General features: G+C 33.8%; 1 non-coding gene across 1 annotated transcript; it reads left to right on the forward strand.

Moving 5' to 3' along the window:
- The first annotated feature begins 1461 nt into the window (after positions 1-1461).
- Positions 1462-1675, forward strand: LOC116906510. Its single transcript, XR_004388740.1, has one exon. It is a non-coding gene; the product is annotated as a small nucleolar RNA U3 (small nucleolar RNA).
- The last annotated feature ends 4120 nt before the right edge of the window (positions 1676-5795 follow it).

The raw sequence follows: 5795 nt of genomic DNA on the forward strand, positions 1-5795 counted from the left end.
TGTATTTTCGCTTTTTCTGAATGATGAAGTTCGAAATGAGTTCAATTTAATTGTGTGTGAGGGTTATCTCTCTTCTAGTAAGTAACTGACTGTTCTCTACATCTTTATTGGTTGAGGATGCAGATAGATAGATAGATAGATAGATAGATAGATAGATAGATAGATAGATAGATAGATGATAGTAAGAGATTATGATTTCTAATCTTATAAGAATATTAATCCATTTCCCAAAGCCTCATTCTCATGAACTCATTATTTCATTTATTAAATATCTTATTTCTAAACAACATTGCACTCTGGGGTTGGGATTCTCTAGAGGAATTTTAATCCAGCAACATGAAATAAAACATGCCCTCAGTACACATCTTTAATCTCTAACAATGAAAGTATAGGTGAATGCCAGCAGCAAACTACTGAACTGAGAATGGGACCCCCGTTTAAGGAATCAGAGAAAGGACTGAAAGAGTTTGAAGGGGCTCGAGACCCCATATGAACAACAATGCCAACCCACCAGAGCTTCCAGGGACTAAGCCACTACCCAAAAATTATACATGGACTGACCCTGGGCTCCAACATCATAGGTAGCAATGAATATCCTAGTAAGAGCACCAGTGGAAGGGGAAGCCCTTGGGTCTTGCCAAGACTGAACCCCCAGTGAACGTGATTTTTTGGGGGAGGGCCGTAATGTGGGGAGGATGGGGAGGGGAAGCCCATAGGGAAGGGGAGGTGGAGGGGTTAGGGGATGTTGGCCCAGAAACCGGGAAGGGGAATAACAATTGAAATGTAAATAAGAAATACTCAAGTTAATAAAGATTAAAAAAAAAAAAAGTAAAGTTAGTTCCTAGAAGGAAGCAGGCATTTTTGAAAGTGACACTTAATTGAGTTGACAAATCAAAGATTTGACAGAATGAGTTAGAGATAGGATCCACCCAAATCACACATAAACAGCTCTTAAGCCGCTACTTAATAGCAGCAAGAGAGAAATCAGCCAAGAAAAATCAGATGAATTAGTCATCTTGGAAGGTTAAATTATATGGATGCTAAAATCTTCCAGGCCTAGACCTAGGGATATATAGTACAGAGAAGTACATACCATGGGACAACTAAAGTTGTATATTTGCAAAGCTTATGTACACCTTTCATTTAGTCACTTCTTCTGAGGAAATAAAAGCAACATTTATAGGATTCCATGAATAATCTTGGGAGAATTGTACAGACATGGTGATTTAGTACTGAAATATCAGTACACTGGATACAGAATGATGAATACTGCAACATAATGCAAGTTAGGCTACTTAGATATAACTGTCTAAAATCACACACAAGCATGGGATGGGTGTGGTAGACACAGTCTAAAAATAACAACTTTATAAGAATTCAAAGCAAAACCAGATTGTTGAAATGAGCAAACAATAAAATATTCATGATTTTATGATTCACAATAGTCATTAAGGCAAAAATAAGAGTGTTCTGCTTCCAGTTATAATAGCACAAAATTACTAGAGAAGTTTCTCTGACTGTGTAGAGCACCCAAAACCATGAGGAGGAGACGTAGCGTTCTCTCCTGAGCGTGAAGCCAGCTTTTAGTGTTGCTTCCTGCAACTGCTATTGGCCACTGATGATCGTCCTCGATCCTCTCTGAGGTTCAAGAGGGAGAGAACGCTCTCCGAGTGGAAAAAAAATAATGGCACAAAATGAATAAGTATTTCCTATCTTGCTTTTTAAACAACTAAAAAATTAGAAAATATCATACAACCCTTTCATAACTTGATATCATGGAATATGAAACTGCAAATTATAAAGACAGGCAACAGAGTCTCATTGAAGCTGTCTCTAGAGAAAGTTTTCATTTTTTTCAACAACACAGGAAGGATGACACAAAGTGACACAGAAGCTTTGAAAGAGCACAGAACATAGATAGAAAATAGGAAGCGTGGAGTTCTAAACTGTGTTTGCAGGCATCACGGTACACGTAGAGGAAAATCTACCAGAATTTAATTTTCATTCAAATCATTATGGATGATTTTTAACTAAAAATAGCCAAGACCATTGTACTAGAAGTAGAGATGACTTGACAAAAGGTGGAAACATGATCACCAATAGGATAGAAGTGACCAACGGAAATTTCCACAGTTCAACATTATATAATCAGAATGAATAGCACACAAGATAGAATTTAACCTAGATTAGACATGATGAAAGTAATGTTTTAAGACAATAGAAGAGTAGCAATTAAAGTGATCTAAAATGAGATGCTTAGAGAAAAAGGACAGTGAGATTAAATGATCGAAATCATAGGTGCTTATCAGTGTGGTGTGGGACTATTAAAGAATCTAACTTGGAACAATATTTATAAGAGGAAGAACTAAGACTGATTTTGTAGCTTTAGTGGCTTCAGTAGATCAAAACAAATTTTAATATAATCATAAATCAAAAGATGGAAAACCGAAGGTTAACAAATCTTCAGTGAAATATTTATAAAAGAACAAAAATAAAGGCACAGCATAAACCTTTTTTACATAATGATTGAATAGGAATAATGTCAACAAAAGGAAAAAGGAAAAATACATATACATACCATTATATATACTTTAAGTCAAAAAAAGAATGGAAGGGTTTCAGGCACCACATAAAAAGGAAGGCATTGAAGAGGCATGTGAAAAGGGATCTCTACACATAATTTTAAAGGGACTATGTATTTTTAAACAAAAATGGGAATGAAATATATGGATTTGCATTTTAAAAGACAGGGATAGGAGGATTCCTGAAGTTGACTGGCTACCAGTCTAAGTTATGGTTGAGCTTCAGGACAAGGACAGTCACTGTATCAAAGGAGGAGGACACTGTTACTTATGGTATGTGACCCTACAGTTACCACATATGCATGTTTACACATGTACAGACACACACACACACACACACACACACACACACACACGCACACAGCACCCCACACACACCACATACACACAAATACACACACATACAAATACCACAAACACACACACTGTACACACCACTCACAAAGACACACATACACACATATACCATACACACACACACACACATACATACACATACATACAGAGAGAGAGAGAGAGAGAGAGAGAGAGAGAGAGAGAGAGAGAGAGAAGCAAAAACATTGAAACTAGAGAAACCTCAAATCTCATTATAAGGCGAGCAAAAAACAAACATGACAAAAAATTAGGTCCTGATCACTTCCATTAAAGAATATTTTTAAAATACACATATGTTTAACTAGTTGAACATAATTCTTCACCTTAAATATTTCTATACACAAAATATGTTTGGATATATAGACAAGATACATGAAAAGTCAAGAAGAGAAAGAATTCAAAGTTACAAAGCAATAATGCCAATAAGATAGTTTGAGCTTTTGCAATTATCATGCAGAATGTGCAGGATAACTAGAATTAATTACAAAAATTAATTAATTCTAAATAACTAATTAATTGAGAAATTAGTGATATAAGAAGGGAATTAAATGAAAAAAAATAAAGGAATGCCCTCTATTGAATCAACTCAAAATGGCCGTAGACATAATTTTTAAACATGAACATATGAAGAGAAAAGCAGTTTATTGAAATAAAAGATTCAGATAAGGAAAATAAACAAAACATATTATTATATGAGAACCGAGAAACAATATTGAAAGTAAATATGTTGCAAATGAAATCATATAAAAAAGAGTGAACAAGAAATATGTGTCATAGGTATTTTTAATTTTAAAACAAACACTGAATGAAAGATGCTGTACATTCAGCAATCTTCACAATCATGACTGTCAAGTAGAAATAAAGTATTGCCTATAGAAATAAATATTCAAATTATAGGGACCCTGAAAGACAAATGTTGAAGGAAACCAGAGCATGAAATGCATTTTAAATTAGAGCAAGTGTTAGGCTTTCATCAGGAATGAGAGAAAAACAAATTAAAGAAAATTTCTTTAAATCATTCTGTGTGGCAGACTTGCCTTCTCCTAAATCCAGATGAAGGGTATCAAGATATAATTTGTTATTAGATGCATGACTAGGGTATAGGAAGCTCTATAATTATTCACTGAGTTTATGAGAACAAACAAAGGTAAACAGAAATGTAAAATCTCAGACCACCTTAGTAAATATGTAAAATTCTCATATAGTAACATGTTTAACAATGAGTCTATATAAGTATATATACTCCCACTCAGAATATATTCCATGCATAAAAAGCTAGTATGAACAATGAAAAAAATATGACATTTTATAAGATCAGGCAAGGGTTATATATGTTAGTTATAACTATATCCTTATGATGTAAAATGAAAAGAAAATATGTTGTTGCATGCTTGAGACCACTATTAAACTTTGGGCTTTTAAGAAAAATAAGGTAATCATAAATATTGAAGGGCAAAGCATCATGAGATTGGTCTATTGACTGAAGGCTGAATACCTTTTCACATTGAAATTTATAAGATGGATACGGGTTTCATAAATCTTTATATATATATATGTACAGCAATAAAAGAAGAACCCTGAAGGATTTTCCAAGGCATAAACTCTCAAAAATAAGAATCTGCTGACAGGAATAGACAGGAATGTATGGAGGAATAAGACAAAGAGACAAAACAAGGCACTTCATATACAAATAAAAGTTATGGCAAGCACTATTAAGTTTGGAAAGTTACACCATTGAAGAAAAATAAATTCCAACAAAGAATAACATAAGTTGGAAAACTGATAAGAATAGCCTATTCTTAGCACCCAACTTTCTAATTGCTAAAGAAAACACATGCTTTCCTGAAACTCTATTCAGTTAAGAAATATATTCATATATGTAATGACTCATCAAATTTTTCCTATTAATATAATTGAGCAAATGCCCTTGTGGTATGATGGAGCATCCTTTGGGTATATGCTGAGGAATAGCATAGCTGGGTTGTGAGATAGAACCAATTCCCAATTTTCTGAGAAACTGAAAACTGATTTCCAAATTAGTTGTATCCCATCAGCAATGGAGGAGTGTTTTCTTTGCTCCACATTCTTATCAGCATGTGCTATTACTTGAATATTTTTGTTCTTAGACATTTTGACAAGAGCAAGATGGAATCTCAGAGTAGTTTTGATTTGTATTTCCCTGATGACTAAAGTCATTGAACATTTTTTAGTGAATCTTCTGTTGAGAATTATTTGTTTTGTTCTATAACCCATTTTTAATTTGATCATTTTGGTTGATTGTGTCTACTTTCTTGAGCTCTTTATGTATTTTTGATATTAGTCTTCTCTTGGGTGTAGGGTTGGTAAAGATATTTTCCCATTCCATAGGCCGTCCTTTGTATTTTTGAGCATGTCCTTTGCTTTACAGAAGTTTTGTTTTTCTTTGTCAGTTTCATGAGGTCCATTTTATTAATTGTTGATTTTAAATGCCTGACCTTTTGTTGTTTCATTCAGGAAATCGTCACTTGTACCAATGCTTTCAAGGGTACTCCCCACTTTCTCTCTGTAGATATTGTATATCTAATTTTAGGTTGAGGTCTTTGATGCACTTGGACTTGAGTTTTCTTTAGGTTGATATGAATCTATTTGTATGCTTTTAGGTGCAGTCAACCAGTTATACCAGCACCATTTTATGAAGATGTTTCTTTTTACATTTTATTGTTTTTCTTCTTTTTAACAATCAAATGTCAATGGGTATATGGGTTTATTTTTGGGTCTTCAATTCAAGTTCATTCATCACCCTGTCTGTTTTGCATGCCAATATTGTGGGGTTTAGAATATGTGTGTGGATAAACATAG

The sequence above is a fragment of the Rattus rattus genome, chromosome 7 (genome assembly GCF_011064425.1).
Source record: "Rattus rattus isolate New Zealand chromosome 7, Rrattus_CSIRO_v1, whole genome shotgun sequence".
Classification (NCBI taxonomy): Eukaryota; Metazoa; Chordata; class Mammalia; order Rodentia; family Muridae; genus Rattus; species Rattus rattus.